The 20,162-nt window shown below is 50.1% G+C and overlaps 1 protein-coding gene across 2 annotated transcripts in view; it reads right to left on the reverse strand.

Moving 5' to 3' along the window:
• SIPA1L3 (signal induced proliferation associated 1 like 3) overlaps positions 1–20,162 on the reverse strand; it is a 111,087-nt gene that overhangs the window by 69,384 nt on the left and 21,541 nt on the right. Inside the window, exon 1 of one of the 2 annotated variants that reach the window (XM_081200143.1) lies at positions 12,211–12,338. The exons of the other annotated variant lie outside the window; for it this stretch is intronic. The gene's annotated coding sequence lies outside the window, so the exon portion shown is untranslated. Of the gene's footprint in view, positions 1–12,210; positions 12,339–20,162 lie in introns of those variants that run through there. 2 annotated transcript variants of the gene reach the window in all.

The following is a 20,162-nucleotide window of genomic DNA, read 5'->3' on the forward strand; positions in this document are numbered from 1 at the left end:
TCAAACTCATGTTAGCAGCTTCAAGAACACTGTCCAACCATCTCGTCCTCTGTCGTCCCCTTCTCCTTGTGCCCTCCATCTTTCCCAACATCAGGGTCTTTTCCAGGGAGTCTTCTCTTCTCATGAGGTGGCCAAAGTCTTGGAGCCTCAGCTTCAGTGAGCACTCAGGGCTGATTTCCTTCAGAATGGATACATTTGATCTTCTTGCAGTCCATGGGACTCTCAAGAGTCTCCTCCAGCACCATAACGCAAAAGCATCAATTCTTCAGTGATCAGCCTTCTTTATGGTCCAGCTTTCACTTCCATACATCACTACTGGGCTTATAAAATAGCTGGGTGTTAATGAGTGAATACTATATTTAGCTAACAGAGAACCGGAAGTCTTCTTATCTCCCCCCCCCCTCTGTTTTCTTTTCATCCTCTCTCTTTTCCTTCCCCCCCCTCCCTTTCCCTTCTGTTCCTTTTCAGATTAGATTTTTAAAACATTTTTTTATTATTATTCTGGTGCATTAGAAAAAGCTTTGCATTGGGTGTGGACTTTTGCATATCCTTGGGCAAGTATCAATGAAAACAGGTATGAAAAATAAAATGAAAATAAATTCCCCTTCCTCCAAGGGGTGCAGGACCACAGCAAACCTACTCTGGCCACCATATTCCTTGGCAGACATGCCTTTCCAAACAGTTTCTTTGCTTGTCCCTGTTCTGCCCACCATCGGGACCCTGGCACCCATCTGATTCTAGGAGCCACCCCTGTCCCAGGAGACTGTTAGCCAGAACTATGTTAATAATAATAATAACAATATATTATTTATACCCCACCCATCTGGCTGAGCTTCCCCAGCCACTCTGGGCAGCTCCCAATCGAGTGTTAAAAAAAAAATACAGCATTAAATATTAAAAACTTCCCTGAACAGGGCTGCCTTCAGATGTCTTTTAAAAATGGGATAGCTGCTTATTTCCTTGACATCTGAAGGGAGAGCATTCCACAGGGCGGGCGCCACTACCGAGAAGGCCCTGCCTGGTTCCCTGTAACCTCACTTCTTGCAATGACTTCAGTGTCCGGGCAGAACGATTGGGGTGGAGACGCTCCTTCAGGTATACTGGGCCTTTGAGGCCGTTTAAGGCTTTAAAGGTCAGCACCAACTCTTTGAATTCTGCTCGGAAACGGACTGGGAGCCAATGTAGGTCTCTCAAGACTGGTGTGATGTGGTCTCGGCGGCTGCCCCTAGTGGAGGTGGAGGGGGCCATGGTGGGTGGGGGTTGGGTCAGGAGGTGATATTTCTATTTTGCTTAATGTATGTGTGGGTTTTTGTGTCAGCGTCGTTTGTGCAGGTTCTCTTTGCTGTTCAGTTGTGTTCCTTTGGTGGTGGTTCTGAAGCCCCTTTAGGACCAGAGAGGCAGCGGCTGTTGCAGGTGCCTGGATTTCTGCCCTGGGTGCAAAGCTCCTTCCCTTTCCAGCTGGGCTGGGAATGCTAGTTTGGCGCCTTACGAGTGCCTGGAGTAGGGCAGCGTGTCCTCACAGGTCAAGGGACTCTCTCAGATATTGGTAGGCTCTTCTTCCTCGCAGGGTTTCAAACTGCGGTGGCGGCATCACCCAGTTGGTTAGAGTGTGGTGCTGAGAATGCCAAGGTTGAGAATTCGAACCCCATCTGGGGCAGCTGCGTTGTCCTGCTTTTCAGCGGGTTGGACTAGATGATCCTTGGGGTCCCCTCTAATGATTCTGCGATTTCAAGGAGCACGAAGCTTCTTCATGCTGTTGAGCTGCTGAATTTGAGGGTGGGAGGTGTGTGTGTGTGTGTGTGTGTGTGTGTGTGTGTGTGTGTTGGGGGTTTGGAGCCGGAAATCCAAAGCGTAATTTCCTTTGCAGCATTTTAAAGCCACAGCCAAAGGAGGACTGCATCTGTCATTGTGCGTAGCAGATGAACTCCGGGAAATGGAAGTCTCCCCTGTGGGCAAGAAGGCAGATGGGGGGCAGTTTGGGTCTTAAGTGGCTGGCAATTAAACAGTTAATTACTCATCTCCCCCCCCCCCCATCCTTGGGAAGGAGCAATTAACCATTTTCCTGCAGGCTGCTTGAGATCAGAATTGTCCTCCATCTGCTTTCTTGCCCACAGGAGAGATTCCCTTGGGTGAGGAATCGGAGGGTGTGCCTGGCGGAAAGGGTTAAGCATGCTCTCCCAAATCCTGCCCCTCTGAGAAACTTCACATACACACTCCTTGCAACTAGTGTGTGCAGATAAATGATCACCAGACTACACTGGAGGGTTGTTGTATTCTGTTCTCCCTCTCTCTGCCGCTGCCTTCTTCCAGCCTGTAACATGGAATACAGTGGTGCCCCGCAAGACGAATGCCTCGCAAGACGAAAAACTCACTAGACGAAAGGGTTTTGCGGTTTTTGAGCTGCTTCGCAAGACGATTTTCCCTATGGGCTTGCTTCGCAAGACGAAAACGTCTTGCAAGTTTGTTTCCTTTTTCTTAACACCGTTAATACAGTTGCGACTTGACTTCGAGGACACTGAGGTCCAGCTCCGAGGGCCTTCTGGCGGTTCCCTCCCTGCGAGAAGCAAAGCTAGAGGGAACCAGGCAGAGGGCCTTCTCGGTGGTGGCGCCCACCCTGCGGAATGCCCTCCCGCCAGATGTCAAAGAGATAAACAACTACCTGACATTTAGAAGACATCTGAAGGCAGCCCTGTTCAGGGAAGTTTTAAATGTGTGACATTTTAATGTATTTTTAATCTTTGTTGGAAGCTGCCCAGAGTGGCTGGGGAAACCCAGGCAGATGGGTGGGGTACAAATAATAAATTTATTATTATTATTAGTAGTAGTAGTAGTAGTAGTAGTAGTAGTAGTAGTATTCCCCCCTTTTTTCTTCCTAATGTAACCCTAGCGTCTCAACAAATGAAACTGACCTAAGGAAAATGTAACTTGGAAAAAAGAGACATTGCGCAGACCTTTGTAAACCAAGAAAACTTTAATAAAATATTTTTAAAAGAAGAAACGACTCTGCACCCGGGGCTTGCAAGCCAGGGCCACTCCTGACCTCAGCCAAGGAAAAGGAACCGGCCAAACCACTAACGCACCTCTGCTGCCCTGCAACCACGGAAGTCCTCTGTTACCATAGAAACCTGGAGCGGCCCAGCCAGACGGTTCAAAGTCCCGGCCTCCGAGGCTCTGATCCGATCGATTCCTCTTGCAACCTGCCTGTAACCGAGCAGTGATTTATGGCCGGGCTCTGGAGGGCTGTGCAGGTCACAGCTCAGCCGTGGTTCGTGCCACGAGAACGCCGCCCCTGCGGTGGCCAAACCCCTTGAGGCTTCTTTTCCACCTGCCTTCCAGGTTGCTTAACTCCCACCCATAGCTGTCAACTTTTCCCTTTTCTTGTGAGGAATCCTATTCGGAATAAGGGAATTTCCCTTAAAAAGAGGGATCGTTGACAGTTATGCTGCCACAGTCAGCTTTATAAATGACGCAGCCTGGTAACTCCTGGCAAAAGGGAACCAATTGCTCAGTAGGCGGAGCACAGAATTGTAGGGCTGGAAGCGGCACCCTGAGACCAGAGCAGGGGTCAGCAAACTTTTTCAGCAGGGGGCCAGTCCACTGCCCCTCAGACCTTGTGGGGGGCCGGACTATACTTTTTGGGGGGAAATGAATGAATTCCTATGCCCCACAAATAACTCAGAGATGCATTTTAAATAAAAGCACACATTCTACTCATGTAAAAACACCAGGAAGTCCCCACAAATAACCCAGAGATGCCTTTTTTTAAAAAAGACACATTCTAAGAAATATGTAAATCAACTAAGCAAGTATTAGAAACCACCCCAGAACTGGCCCTACTAAACATCTTCCAAGACAACAATGCCCATTTACACTACAAAGAACTCATAACCCACCTACTTTCAGCAGCCAGAAACACCATAACCAGACACTGGAGAGACCTGTCAGGAGTAAGCCTGGACCAATGGTACCAAATAGTATGGGAAACAGCCCTACTAGAAAAATTAACCAATAAACTGAAACAGGGACAAATAGAAGAAGACGCCTTCACCCTGGTATGGCTCCCCTTTATCACACACACAGCCCGACAAGACAATGACAAGAATCCACCAACAGCATACAAATCAATATGGCTAACCTGATCCAAAACACCCACCTACCCCACTCACACATGAAAACAAAGACCACCCCAGCCAACCACAAATGAACAACAACACCCTAGGCCAACCCCAACCTCTCTCACCACCAAAGGAACACAAGTGAACAGCAAAGAACCTGCACAAGCAACGCTGACACCAAATCCTACATACATTTTGCAAAATAGAAACATCGCCACCCCACTCCCACCCCCACCCATCTCCCCACCCCCTCCACCTCTTTCCCCCTTTTTTTCCGAATGTCTCAACAAATGAAACTGTTTTGTAAAAATGTTACATGGAAAAAATCCGAGAGACATTACACATACTTCTGTAAATCAAGAAAATCTTTAATAGAAATACAAAAAAGAGAGACACATTCTACTCATGTAAGAACACACCGGTTCCCAGACCGTCCGCGGGCTGGATTTAGAAGGCGATTGGGCCGGATCCAGCTCCCGGGGCTTAGTTTGCCTACCCATGGACCAGAGGGAGGTAGGCGCCTGCCTTGCGCACAGCAGCCACAGGTGCTCCTCCGTGCTGGCAGAGGGAGGGGATCAAGAGCCTTGCAGGCCAGGAAGAGCGGTGGGAGTCACTCCCTGCAGCAGCAGGAGCTGAGCCCCGGCTGAGCTCCCTCAGCCAAGCCAACCTCCCTTGCAGGATGCATCCCCTGCGGCGGCAGCAGCTTAGGGGAGAGCAGACAGAGAAACCCGTCTGCAGACAGCCCAAATCCCCTCTTCCTCCAAGTCAATCCCCAAGCCAGACTCCTTAAGCAGAAGCCCCCAAACCCTTGAAAACAAAATAGCCATTTTTTGCAAAGCACACAAGCCGAACAGGCTCTCCCAACTTCTGGGGGTGTGGGCGTCATTCTCATGCCCAGAAACATCTGCCCTGGCCCATCCAAGCTCTCACAGTGGAGGTGGCCCAGTAAAGGAGGACCTTGAAATGGAATTAACTGTGGAATAAGGCGGAGGTTTTCAAAGTGTGGTCGCCAACATGACTCCCAGAAATCTCCACGTAGTCGCAGCTGGACCAAAATGTGCCTGGGGGAATTTCAAACACTGCTGGGCTTGAGATCCCACAGGTCTTCCTTCCTTCCTTCCAAATGCTTGCACTGAGTTCCAGAATTCCTCAGGGTTTCTCCCCAGGGGCCAATGTAGTGCTGACACTGCAAGATGAGTGTGTGCAAGACGCCAGCCCTTTGGAGCAGCCCTGCTGGCGAAAACCTTGCTTGGGAGCCTGGTAAAAAGCAGCGGCTGAATGGGGCACATGGAAGGCCCTCCTGCCTTTGGAAGGGGAGTAATAATAATAATAATAATAATAATAATAATAATAATAATAATAATAAATGTGGTGTAGTGGTTAAGAGCGGTAGTCTCGTAATCTGGGGAACCGGGTTCGCGTCTCCGCTCCTCCACATGCAGCTGCTGGGTGACCTTGGGCCAGTCACACTTCTCTGAAGTCTCTCAGCCCCACTCACCTCACAGAGTGTTTGTTGTGGGGGAGGAAGGGAAAGGAGAATGTTAGCCGCTTTGAGACTCCTTAAAGGGAGTGAAAGGCAGGATATCAAATCCAAACTCCTCTTCTTCTTCACTCTGGGCAGCTTCCAACAGAATATTAAAATACAATAATCTATTAAACATTAAAAGCTTTCCTAAAGAGGGCTGCCTTCAGATATCTTCTAAAAGTCTGGTAGTTGTTTATCTCTTTGACATCTGGTGGGAGGGCGTTCCACAGGGCGGGTGCCACTACCGAGAAGGCCCTCTGGTTCCCTGTAACTTGGCTTCTCGCAGTGAGGGAACTGCCAGAAGGCTCTCGGCGCTGGACCTCAGTGTCCGGGTAGAAACACTCCTTCAGATATACTGGACCAAGGCCGTTTAGGGCTTTAAAGGTCAGCACCAACACTTTGAATTGTACTCAGAAATGTACTGGGAGCCAGTGTTGGTCTTTCAAGATGGGTGTTATGTGGTCTCAGCGGCCGCTCCGTCACCAGTCTAGGTGCCGCATTCCGGATTACAGTGGTACCTCGGGTTACATACGCTTCAGGTTACACACTCAGCTAACCCAGAAATAGTGCTTAAAGTTAAGAACTTTGCTTCAGGATAAGAACAGAAATTGTGTTCCGGCGGTGCGGCAGCAGCAGGAGGCCCCATTAGCTAAAGTGGTGTTTCAGGTTAAGAACAGTTTCAGGTTAAGAACAGACCTCTGGAACGAATTAAGTACTTAACCCGAGGTACCACTGTAGTTGTAGTTTCCGGGTCACCTTCAAAGGTAACCCCACATAGAGCGCATTGCAGTAGTCAAGTGGGGTCTCATCCTGCGTACCAGATGGAGCTGGTAGACAGCTGCCCTGGACACAGAATTGACCTGCGCCTCCATGGACAGCTGTGAGTCCAGAATGACTTCCATGCTGCTCACCTGGTCCTTCAGGGGCACAGTTACCCCATTCAGGATGAGGGAGTCCTCCACACCTGCCCGCCTCCTGTCCCCCCAAAGCAGTACTTCTGTCTTGTCAGGCCAAATCTTGGAGACCAGGTGCTCTGTTTCAGGCTCCAGCTGTGTCTACAAGGGCAGCCCCGTGGTCCCTGAGGAAAGCGTTCCTGGGTTGTGGAGCTTGGCTGCCACAGAGAGAACAGCTTGTTCGCTTTGTGTCTCAGTGAGAAAGGGAGGAGGAGAGCAGGCGGGCGAGCGAAGGCACACAGCCCTTTGCCAAAACATCACTGTACGCTTGCTAAGCTGCAAAGCCACAGTTGCACACCTACAGAGCCAGGAAGCTCTGCCCGCCTTGACTCTGGCCAAAAAAGCCTTTCTGTGCTGTTAGCTTCTTTGCTCTGCCTGTTCCTCAGCAGGGTATGAGAAAATGCAACCTTCACGGAGGCCATTCCTCTCTCCAGGACGACGGAAGAAGCAAGGCTCATCATGGGATCCTCTCGACCAACACCCCCCAGAAACAAGCCCTATGCTGGGATACCCCTGCTGCGTCCAACAGGGATGTCCACCCACCGAAAGGCAAAGGTAAAGGACCCCTGACAGTTAAATCCAGTCGTGAACGATGCTGGGGTTGCGGTGCTCGTCTCGCTTTACTAGCCAAGGGAGCCAGCGTTTGTCTGCAGACAGTTTTTCCGGGTCATGTGGCCAGCAGGACTAAGCCGCTTCTGGCGAAACCAGAGCAGCGCACGAAAACACCGTTCACCTTCCCGCCAGAGTGGTACTTATTTATCTACTTGAACGTGACGTGCTTTCGAACTGCTAGGTTGGCAGGAGCAGGGACAAAGCAACGGGAGCTCACCCCGTCACGGGGATTCGAACCACCGACCTTCCGATCGGCAAGCCCAAGAGACTCAGTGGTTTAGACCACAGCGCCACCCGTGTCCCCCCCCCAATCTACTGAGGCACCCCCTAAAAAGGCAATGGCACTTGTCACAAGTAGACATTGAGAGGGGGCGAGAGAGGAGCTTGTCCAGCAAATGCCAAGAACGCAGCCTCCATTTGCACAAGTGCGAGTTGGACACAGACCAAAGCCGCCTCCTGGAGCCGGCCCGGGATTGCAAAGCAGAGAGAGCACAACAAAGAGCCTGCTCTGCAAAGCAAAGTCTCGGAGGCATCTGACCCCGACGCCGGCAACGCCAGGCAGAAAAGATGTTTACACCAGAATAATCACACTGTGCAGATCCCATTGAACCAGTCAATCAAAAAGGGCGACAGATGGCCCGGCCGAGTTGTAGCATGAATTAGGTACTGCACAAATATAGGTGAGAGCCCTTGTGTGGGCTGAAGAGGACAGCAGACCCCATAAATGGGCCCAGAATAGCAGTGGCAGCTCATGGTCAGTGCTCTGCCTCCCTCAGCAAATTGATAAGGCAAGAAGAACAGCCAGATAGGCAGCTCTGGGCATCCTCTCGCCAGTGTTTGAAATTCACCAGGCGCTAAGCGCATTTTCCAACTGCCCTGGATCCAATTGCAACCCCGTGGAGATCTCTGGCACATGGTTCACCCCCCCTCCTCTGTTAATCCCTACAACGACCCTGTGAGGGAGGTTAAGAGGCTGCGACTGTGAGCTTCATGAGAGTCGGGATTCGAACCCTGATCTCCCAGGTCCAACACTCTAACCACTACACCACAATGGCTTCCTAAGGCACTTCTGCTATGGGGCAGCTCAGGAAATTACCGGTAAGTAGGTGAACAAATATGGAGAAAGGCAAACGTCACTTAGAGAATGATCTGAAATATTTTCCTTGAAGCTTGAATCTGGTTTATTCTGGGTTGTTTTATTTGATGTGTTAATGTATTGTAAACCGCTTTGAGGTTTCCCCCCCTTTAAAATATGAATCGGCAAAGAAATGAAAAGAATACTACTACTACAAATAAATCTCATGGCAAAAAAGGCACCTAGACATTCTGTTGTGGCGACCGTAACCTAGGTTTAAGGTGCCATTTGATGATTAGCTGATATATCTGAGTTTCTAGCACTGCCTCTCGCTCTCTTTTTCTCTTCTCCTGAGGAGAGTTTGCCTTCAAACAGAGCATGCATTTTTGGTTAGGCTGTGGGTCTCTCTGGGGCGCAGGCTCCGAACAACAGCCCCAGGCTGAAAGATGCAAGCTGTTTCAGAGCAGCAGCTCCTGCGCAAGCCTAATCGAGACGAACAGAAGCTCCTCTGATGCAGGCAAGACAGAGAAAAAGGCACCCTCATTTTCATCAGAGCCCAGGCTGGAAAGGCAGATGCGCCCGGGTTCGAATCACCCGGTCCCAGGGTGCTTCCAACACCACGACGTTCTCCTGGCAAAACGAACTCTGCGGCTAATTGCTTTCCCAGGGCTTGTAGGAGGAAACAGGCACTTGATTCATTCACAAGCATCTTAGAAATCCATGTGAAATCCATTCCATGCATTCCCCCTAGATACGCAGCGCCGCATCCGAAATGTTCCAACATGATCAGAATACCAGCTTTTCTAGACTCGTCGGCCAGGGGGGGGAAAACTGGCAAGCCGAGAGGAAAGAGCTCGCCCCCGTCAAATCCTCTCGCACTGAACTACCGCACAGAAATTGATGCAGGCAAAACAACATGTGGGAAAGGGGGCTTCAGAGGGAGCACCTCAGGGGACCAGGCTAAACCCAGACCCTGCAATCGCCACCTGAGCTCCTTCTTTGTATGAGAGTTCCTTACATATATTTAGGTGCCAGGCAGAAACATTCCTCTTCAGCCAGGTATTTTGGCTTCTAAGCAATCTATGGCCTTTTAAAGCAGGGGTTGTTTCTTCTTTTTTCTCTCCCCCCGGAAAGAAAACATTTAATGAATGTACAGTCATCCCTCGGGTTGAAGTAGCTTCGGGATTAGTATTTTCGGGTTGTGCTCCGCGGCAACCCGGAAGTAATGGAGCGTGTTACTTCCGGGTTTCGCCACTCGTGCATGCGTAGACGCTCAAAATGACGTCTCGCGCATGCGCAGAAGCGGCGAATTGCGCCCCGCACAGGTTACGCTCACTTCAGGATGTGAACGGGGCTCCAGAACGGATCCCGTTCGCATCCAGAGGTACCACCGTATGGGTTGGGGGGGTTTGTTGCTATTGTTTTGCTTTGGTTCTGTAAAGGCGCATCGAGTTGCCTGCAGCGAGAGAAGGAATCTAGTAAATTGAATAAATAAAGCAAACCCGGACCAAACTGGGTTCAGAACAAGGATAAGGGGGGCAAGGCATGGGTTCCACAGGGGACAGGAAATCACACCATCCCCTGAGGTAAGCAGTGCTAGAAACTCAGATATAGAAGCTAGGTGCCAAATGCCACCTTAAACCTAGGTTGTGGTCTATTCACCAGGGGGTTGGACTAGATGACCTGGGGTCCTTTCCAACACTACGATTCTACAGTCTCAGCTACACTGCTTGACTCTAGCCTGCTCTTACAACAATTCACTTATCCCAGATGGAGAAACACACACAGCAGAAAGGGAAATGGAATTAACTATGGACTAAGGCAGAGATTTTTAAACTGGCACCCAGAAATCTGGGTCGCAATTCGGCATGTGCCCATAGCAAAATGTACCTGGCGCCTGGGCAACTTCAAACCCTGGAGGTGAGCTATTGGTAACTAGCTTCTGCAAGCCAAAGCCCACCTGAAGAACACGGACGCCCAAGTCGGGCACGGATAGTGGCCGAGACAGCAGCACGCAGAGCCACAAATCCCCCTGGACACAAACCTGTCTCTCCCTTGTGGAAACCTCCTTGCCTCCTTAGAACGCCCAAACCCAACATGTGGTTTCTTGCAATAAGCAGAAAAGCAGGCTACGCAAAGTGATCGCTCTCAAGCACTCAAGGACCATTCTATTAAGAAGGTCAGCAAGAAGTTGAAAGTGTTTGCACTTGCAAAGGGAGACACAAGTACAAACCCCCGCCCTGAATTCCTGGCTTTCCTCTTCACACTTGGCCTCCGAACTGCTTATCTGGAGACCCTGTTCCTTGTGAGCGACATCATCAGCTTTCTCATCCTCCTCTCTGGGCTCCTTCCAAACCCGTCTTCCCCGCACGGCTCTTGCAAGGAGAAGGAAGCTCACGGTATGTCATCCCCATTACTCATGTCTTGCCGCTGTGACATTTCCTCCAGGAAATGAGACACGGTTGGAAGGCGGGAGAAGGGAAAAAAGGGCGACAGGGCAGATGGCCGTGTGGTCAAGTCACAGGCATCAGTTTGCGCCGGGGACAAAGCACCCTTGGTTGGGGAGCGTGGCTGGCTTCCTCCTGAACCCAAGTCTCTCCCAGGCCCTATTTCCAACGCTCTAGCCACTACACCACATGCTGGAGAGCTGCTCCATGAACCCTGGGAAAGCTGGGATTCCAGTGCCAAAAGAATTGCTTGGGGAGAAATATATACAGTGGTACCTTGGGTTAAGAACTTAATTTGTTCTGGAGGTCCGTTCTTAACCTGAAACTGTTCTAAACCTGAGGTACCGCTTTAGCTAATGGGGCCTCCTTTCTGTTCTCATCCTGAAGCAAAGTTCTTAACACAAGGGTTTTCTGGGTTAGTGGAGCCTGTAACCTGAAGCGTCTATAACTCGAGGTACCACTGTATATATTTCTGATCCTGAAATGTCAATATACAGTGGTGCCTTGGGTTAAGAACTTAATTCGTTCTGGAGGTCCGTTCTTAACCTGAAACTGTTCTTAACCTGAGGTACCACTTTAGCTAATGGGGCCTCCCGCTGCTGCCGCGCCACCACTGCATGATTTCTGTTCTCATCCTGAAGCAAAGTATTTAACCCGAGGTATTATTTCTGGGTTAGCGGAGTCTGTAACCTGAAGTGTCTGTAACCCGAAGTACCACTGTAATAAGTATTAGGAAACTTGAGCCTCTCCGTCTGCTCCTCCTCCGAAGGGGCACCCACAGATTCCCTCTGGGATCCCCCCAGTCTGCACGCTGCGGCTTCCTTCCCACGGGCGAACTCCCGGGGCCACCGATCCATCGCTACTGGGCTCCAGGGACAGCGTCTCCATGCTCAGGAAGCACAAATCCCCACTCCAAGCAGAGCTCATGGAAACTGGCTGGTGGGAGGGGGGGCGGCTCTCCTTGGCTTGGCAGCCACTGGAAGCCAAAGGAAATTCCACGGAGCCAGAACATAACACTCTGGGGCTGGGCAGCTATGGGAGAGGAGAGAGAGCGAGGGAGGGGAAGGGCAGCGGCAAAAGGAAGGAGCAAAAGCTTTCTGGAGGAGGGGAGAGAAGACACAGCTGGCTTTTGAGGCAGCTGTTGAAGGTAGCAGATTAACTTCCCTGGCCAAGGAGTGGATTGCAATAAGCGAAGGATTAAAGGAAAGGAAAGAAGAAGGGCCAGAGAGCTCAGGAGGAAAGGCTCAACAGCCGCAAACCAGGAAGGCATGCAAAACTGGCCCAACAGCCTGCAGTAGGGGAACAAGGCTGCCTTGGCGGGGTATGAATAAAGATATATCAATAGTAACCACCAGCAGAACAGGGGCACTAGGCTGCTGCCTCCCTTCTAAGCTGCCAGGAATTTGCACCTGCGATGACCGGCCTCGTTTCAGTCCGTTTCCCTACCCGATCCTTTCCAAAATGTCAAAGATTGATTCAGCACCTGCAAGGCTTCTTCTCCCTGGAAGGAGGTGGAGGAGAGAGTGGTTGTTGCAGGGGCCGCAGAGGTCATGGCGACTGGCCTTGCCAGGTGCCCAGAAAGGGGCTTTGTCCTGCTGCCGCTGCCTCCTGGCCGGCCTCACCAGCGGGAGACAGTCCCAATGCCCAGGAAAGGCTCGGCTCTGCGATTCCCACGCTGCCAGCCAGGAGCTGGGCTGCGGTTGGGGAGAGGTAGACAAAAGGCCAGCGCTGGCTGGCTGCTGACCAGTGACGGTGCCAGGCCTCTGAGCGCTCCCAAGTGGGAGGCCGGTCAAGCCCAGAGGGCGGCTGACGCAGCACCAGAAAGGAGAGCAGCCCACAGGGGGAAGCAGCTCAGGAACCCACAGCAAGGCCCAAGGTCTTGCCAAAGCAGACAGAGCTCGCACCTCCAGCTTCACCCTCTGCACATCTGCCTGCGCTGGGATCCTGCAGGCCCTAGACCACCAGCCCCTTCCAGCCTCCCGCAACTTCACTACCGGCTGGGCCAAGATCCACCCCACAACTCAGTCCCTGGCCCACAGCAGCCCCCACGAAAGGTGGGTTTGCACCAGCACACAGAACGTGCTGAAATAAATAAATTAAGGTCTTATGTATATAATAAAGGTTCATAAATATACCAGGCAAACACGTACAGAGATATATAGGCCACATGTCTGAAGCTGCACAGGAGAGCAGCCATGGAGCCATTTTGACTCCCAGGCTGGCCAGGTGTTTTTTCTGCAAGGTCAAATGGAAAAGCCTCCCCATTGTCTTTTCCTTCACAAATCCTGTCTTAAGGGTATGTCTGTGTATGAATAGGGTGAGCCTGTGAGCTGGCTCAGGAATTATGTATTTATCATTACAAAAGACTGGCCAGGCTCCCCAGGGTATCCAATCAAGTGACCATTAACAGGTAACCTGCCAGACAGGAGGTAAACAACCCACTCCAATTTCTGCTGTAGACCGCCCTTTCTGTATGATGTTTCTGGGGGTGGTCTTTGACTCCAAGGTGGGCAATTTAAAATGTCTATATAAGGGCGGACACACCTTGGTTCTGGGTCCCCCTCCTTTTCCTGCGTGTGAAGGGGGCACCCTGTTGCAACAGTTCAATAAAGATCAGGCTTACGAGCTGCTTTGCTTCTCAATATTCTCTGGTTGGCCTCTGTTTTTGTCCTCCGACTGATGGAGAACCTACAAAGGACTCTATTAGGGCTCTTGTGGGAATAAGGGCAGGTTTTCGTTTATTACAGTGCCTTGCAGGGTGAAGGCATCACACCAAGGGAGACACTCGGACCCTCAAAAGCGGGATCGAAATGGGATGGAAAATAATTTGAGGATCCTGAGGAGGCAGCTGTTCCCTTGACTGTGCCTGGAAAGCAGGCAGGGCCCAGGGTGTGTGTGTGTGTGTCTCTGCCTCAGCACATTCCACCTTCGGCTGCCAAGACAAAGTCCCTGGCACGTGCGACGCCGTGTCCCCGTGCCTAGGTGGCTCAGGTGCCACTTTGCCCTTGAAGTCCCTGAACGCAGCCCCTTCCTGCTGCCAGCAAGGGGCAAGTATGCCCTGCCAGCGGCAGCATCGTTGCATGCTGACGTTTTAGGTCCATTAGTGTTTCTACGTGTTTGGTTTCATTTGCTTTCGTTTCTGTTCTGAGGCAAAATGACTCACTTCAGGGGGTATTGACAGGCTGGAAGGTGGGCAGAGGGGGGCGGCCAGGATGGAGGAGGACCTGGAAGCCAAGCCTGATGAGGAGCAGGTGGAGGGAGAACATGATGGCCATGTTCAAATATCTCAAGGGCTGTCCCCTGGAAGATGGAGAAAGCTTGCTTTCTGCTGCTCCAAAGGGGAGGACCCGATTCAAGGGATTCACATGGCAAAAAAGGAGATTCCGACTCAACATTAGGAAGAACTGGGAGCCACGCAAGGTGGCACCTTCCACCCAGTGTTAGAAACTGAGATATGAAAGCTAGGAGCTAAACAGCACCCAAAACCTAGGTTATAGGTGTCACCGCAAGGGAGTGTCTAGGCACACTTTTTTAAATAGCAAGAAAACAAAGAAGATGAATGAACTGTAGCTAAAATCTTACGTTCATTTTTCACATGGTCTAGTCGTCATCTGAAGACTGCAAAAAACAAAGCCATATTTCCTCCCCCCCCCCCCCAATATTATTACGAGGGTCCCTTCTCCAGTCTTCAGAGAGTGGCTGGAAGTCGATAGGCAGAAAAAGGTCATTTTTACAGTGGTACCTCTGGATGCGAACGGGATCCGTTCCAGAGCCCTGTTCGCATCCTGAGTAGAACGTAAAACACGACTGCGCATGCGCGGGTCGTGTTTTGCCACTTCCGCACATGTCATTTTGAGAGTCTGTGCATGCGCGAGCAGCGAAACCCGGAAGTAACGTGTTCCGTTACTTCTGGGTCGCTGTGGAGCGTAACCTCAAAACGCTCAACCTGAAGCACATTTAACCCAAGGTATGACTGTAATCTGAAATCTTAGGCTCAGTACTGCACCCAGAGCTCAGAAACTGCTTGCGCAAATGAAATTCCCCGTCGCAAAATGCGCCTAGAACAATGGGAGTTTCGAATGGCTGCTTCCTTCGCCGGTGCTTCCCAGCTCCTCCCAGGAGTTGTGCCAGTATTTTTGTCTGCCTGAGATTTTCTGCATTCAGAGGCTTATCCCCTTGCCGGACTTTCGCCCCCTACTTCCGCGGGCCCCCACCCTGGGCCCGCAAGCCAGGCCCCAGCCTCCTCGGAAAAGCCTTCCTCTGCTCCAAGACCACCTCCTACCAGTAGCTGCCTGGCTGTCGGCTGGAAGCGGCAGCAAAGGGAGGCAATTTAACAAATCTATGACTGGAGGGGAAGAGGCGGCGAGGAGAGCAGTTAATGAAGAGCGGTGGGAAACTGCAGGCAGGGCGGTCTGCCAGAAACATCCCCGACGCAAACTGGAGCAGGCATCAAAGATTTATGGGGGCATTAATTTTTTATTACGAGGGAATGAGTGGCTCTTCGTGTACATGCGGCACACAAACCGGGAGTGGGGGGTGTTCCAGGATTTGAAAAGGCAAAGAATTACGCCGCTGCGGGACTTCCGGGTTGGCGCGATCGGGAAATGGCGGATTCCCTCCGAGCTCCGGAGGGAATCGGCTCAGCGGTGGATGGGTCTTTGCCGTGCCGGCGACACGGGGACCCTTAAAAACCGCAGGCGCGGAAGCCTGCGGACTGAAGACTCGGCGGGTGCCTTAAGCGCCCCCCCTGATTCGCAATGAGCCTTTTTAAAGGCTACGGAGGGGATACAGGGGACGGCGTGGCACTGAGAGTCGACCGCTACCGCCGCTGAGCGAAGCCGCGAGCCATAACTGGAGAGCGCTGACTTCCTTCCTTGAAATTCGGACTGAAAAAAAAGAACCCGTGAGTAATTTGGAACTGAACTTTAAAACTTTTACCTTTTGAATTTGAGACGACCGGGGGGTGTGCTAAAAGGAAGTCCCCACACCCCCCCTTGCAGACGATCCAGAGCAACGAAATAAGAACTAAGCTGGAGTGCCTACCCTGTAAAGGGTGAGTTTTAAAAAGACAGTAACTTCCAAGATTTAGAAAGGTAAATTTGAGCAGGAGAGTGGAGTGTTGGAAGAGTCTTTGTTTTGTGGTAAACAACCCTCCCTCCCGGGCCCGGGAGCGACCTGCTTTGGAGCCTGTATAGAGGAGCAGAATTTGACAGCTGTCAAAAGCTGTCAAATGGACTATTAATAGTGAAAAAAAATTGCTGTCTAAGACCTCTCCGGATTAAAAGGAGTTACAATTGAACTAAAATTTTGAGAAACAAAGAAACAACAATAGGACAGAGGATTGTTGGAGAAAAGGTTACTCAGTAACCAGATTCCCTCTAGGGGGAATTCTGTGGAATTACAATGGCTGTGGGTGGAAAGATACTGAGAGAAATCGAAAGAATGTTCTCACTGGTGGGAACCCTACAGGAGCAGACTACAGCTATGAGTAAACAATTGACGACCTTGGATTTGGAAACAAGTAGTTCTGCTGAAAGTAATGAGGGCCTGAGTGAGAAAGAACCCACAGCTGAATTTGAAACAATAAACAAAGAAGAGGAGAAGACAAAACAAGAAAGAGAACAAGTTATCTGGGAAAGTACTAACCAGGAGCTGACATCTGGAGAACACAAGCAAGGAGACTATTGGATTAAATCCACTCAAAGCCTACGAAAGATACAGAAGATGAAAGTGGAGGCCCTGGGACTTTATGGAATTCAGGAGCTCGAAATAAAGAAGTACAATTGGGGCCTCCACATTGACTTTGACTTTGACTTTGATTTTGACTATCAACAAGACTTAGGCCTTGTGGAAATTCCTCAGCAGTTGCCTTTAAATATGGGAAAAGACTATGGACTGATTGGATTGATTGTTAAGGAAATCTTTCGAGACTCGATGATAGACAAAAAGGACTACCAACAAAACCGGCGGAGAGGGACTAAAAGAGAATTGAGAGCCTCGGATATCCGGAATCCAGGCTAAAAACTGTTAATTTGGACATGTCTCGGGAAAGGACGCAAAGCGGGGAGGGGAGGGAGGGAAGAGTTAAATTTAAACAACACTCAAGACCAGGGGGTTTAGTATTAAGAAAATTATGTAAGAAAAATTGAGAAATCGAGGGAAGAGAATTGGGGTCCAACTTAGGGAAAATTTATTTTTGTTTTTTATAAAAGGCCTAACATTAAGATGGAAGAAATGCTAACTTGCTGACATAAGTTTGGGAATAGGGATGCAGGGGAGGGGGTGGGGGGAAGTCAAGGACTAGGGTTAGAAAATAAGATTTTCGGGATTTATTCATGTTCGTTGTTTTTTATGTTTGTTTTGGTGTGTTGTTTGTGTTTACATAAAATGTGAAAACCCAATAAAAATATTTAAAAAAAAAAAAAAAAGAATTACGCCGCTGCATCAAAAGGGGGGGGGGAGAGATTTGCTGGAGATAGAAAAATCCCGCAGCCACCTCACAGGCAAAGCTTAATGTCTGCAAAAGGCAGCAAGGGAGGAAGGATGGGAGGAAGGAAGGAAGGAGAGGAGGAAGAAGAAGAAACAGGGAGGGAGAGGAAGAAGGAAGAGGGCCAGATTCCCAAAAACAATTCCATCACTGGCTGGAAGCTTCCATTCATTGCATTGGCCCCTTACGATACGATATGATAATCTTTATTGTCATTGTCCCATACAGAACAACAAAATGGGGGGGGGGGGAATCTACATAAGACATTCAAAACCAACAAGCCTGCTATCACAGCTATCCCAACCTAGTTAGCCCCCTAAAAACTCTGATACCCCATTTTAAAAATGCAATATACTCCCATAGAGACTCCTTACAGTGCATTTAAAACCCAAATCGCATTTGGATAGAAACTGTTTCTCAGGCGGCTAGTCCTGGTCTTTATAACCCTGGACCTTCTTCCAGAAGGCAGAAGCTGAAAGAGATCATTTCCGGGGTGCGCACTATCCTGCGCTATCTCTGCAGCTTTCTTATGGCACCTGGAAGCGTAGATTTGATCCGAGGTGGGAAGAGTGCACCCAATTATTCTCTCCGCAGTCTTTTCAACCCTGGACAGCATTGTTTTTCCCCTGGCCGTGCAGCTCCCAAACCACACACAGAGACCATAAGTTAATACACTCTCAACAGTACAATGGTAAAATGCCATCAACAGGTCCTTTGAGAGATTGTTTTTCCGGAGGATTCTCAGAAAAATAACCTCTGCTGTGCTCTCTTCATCGGGTCTTTGCTGTTTTCTCCCCAGGTTGAGCTCCTTGCGGGAGAGGGCACCTTCTCAAAAAGCCATCTGCTTCTTTTCCAGGCTGCAGGGCATTTTACCTCGGCTCTTGTGAACGCCACACTCCCTCCCTACAGGGCATGGCTGAATTTCCCAGCGCTGGGGAGTTTTGCCATCTATGGACAACCTTGTAGGGCTCTCAGCTGGCCTCCACCTCTGAGTCCCAGGTGGGGCTTTCAAGCGCAGCCACTGTTGGGTGGCATGGCAGTTTGAGGATAATAAATAATAATAATAATAATTTATTTATATCCCGCCCTCCCCAGCCGAAGCCGGGCTCAGAGCAGCTAACAACAATAAAAGTAACACAGCATTCTAAAATCAGTTCAGAATCAAATTAATGGCAACCATTGGGCTAGAGTTCTATGAGGGTTACCAGAGGAGGGGGTCAGACTGTGCCCTGGCCAAAGGCCTGGTGGAACAGCTCTGTCTTGCAGGATACAAATGAACAGACCACAACAGGCACTTAAACCGACCGAGTGCCCTCCAGCTGTTGCTGGACTACAACTCCCATCAGCTGCAGTCAGCACGGGGTCAGGGATTATGTGAGCTGAAGTCCTACAGCAACTGGAAGACAACAGTGTTCAAAACTGGCCAGGCCCCAGTTTGCATCTGCCAACCTAGCAGTTCGAAAGCACATCAAAGTGCAAGTAGATAAATAGGTACCGCTCCGGCAGCAAGGTAAACGGCGTTTCCATGCACTGCTCTGGTTCGCCAGAAGCAGCTTAGTCCTGCTGGCCACATGACCCAGAAGCTGTACACCGGCTCCCTCAGCCAATAAAGCGAGATGAGCGCCACAACCCCAGAGGCGGTCACGACTGGACCTAATGGTCAGGGGTCCCTTTACCTTTTTATTGGCCACTTGCAACCAAGTTAAGCTGCTTGGGTGCCAGGGTGGAGCCTGACATTTCCCCCATCCTTGAATTGGGACTGTTTTCACACACTCAGACCCCTTCCTGTAGAATGCTATGAGTTACATTTCATCCGCACAATCAGAAGGATTTGCTTCTTCTGCGCAGCCTGAGCAAGAGAAGTCACCATTAAGAAAAAGAGGTCGGGGTAGGCAAAATATGTATGTGGACTGTCCCCGGATCAAATGATTTTCCTCTTTCAGTTCTTAAAGCCCTTAACTTAGCTCAAGGTTATAATCTGAACTAGCCAGATGTTTAATGGAGAATCAATCACAGTCAGCCCATCAGGCAACCAGACATTTTGCTTTGGCAACTGAAACCTTGGTTTAAGGGAGCCGTTTGGCACCTAGCTTATATATCTGAGTTTCTAACACTGCCCCCCCCAGCAAATCTTCAATAATGGCCAAACAAGCAAATGTTTGGCACACAAGTGATACAGCGGATGGAGGGGAGAAGTGGAGCTTCTCTGTCCTGAAAAGCTGGCTTTGAAGACTCCATCTCACAGATTCCTACTAAGCCCCAAGTAAACTTTAAAGCTGAGAAGCGAGGTGGCAATTCAGCCCAAACCCAACGCAATTATCAGTTCCGTTCAGTGGAACAGTTGCCCTGCTCTGAGACACTGCCAAAGACAAAGGACTTCCAAGCTCAGAAGCAGCTCTTGTGGGCACGGCACACCAACCTCCTTTGCAAAGAAGGCTATTTATTAAACCTGAGTTCTTTATCCAATTGCTCACTCACTCAAGGAATTATCGGTCGAAGTTATTCCCTCCCTTGAGCACGCACCACAGAGAATCAAGTCTGGCTCTGATTCAGGGGGATTAGAGGGGGGGGGGAAGGATTGTGGAGAGCTCCAGAATGGCCTCTCCAAATTGGGAGAGCAAGCAGCAAAAAGGCAAATGCAATTCAATGTAAACAAGGGCAAAAAGATCTGAATTTCGCACATACGCTCATGGGATCTGAGCTGGCTGTGACTGAAGAGGAATGAGGCCTTGGGGCAGGAGTGGCGAGCTTGAGGAAGACGTCAACCCCACGTGCAGAAGCCATGAAAAAGGCCAGTTCCATGATGGGGATCATTAGGAAACGGAAGGAAGGTGAAGCTGTCCATTATATATCGCTATGGCACAAACACCACTGCATAGAGTTCTGGCTGCCTCATCTGAAAAAGGGCATTGCAGAGCTTGGAAGAAGCTCAGAAAAGAGGCTACCAG

Source organism: Podarcis bocagei (assembly GCF_964188305.1).
Source record: "Podarcis bocagei genome assembly, chromosome: 7".
NCBI lineage: Eukaryota > Metazoa > Chordata > Lepidosauria > Squamata > Lacertidae > Podarcis > Podarcis bocagei.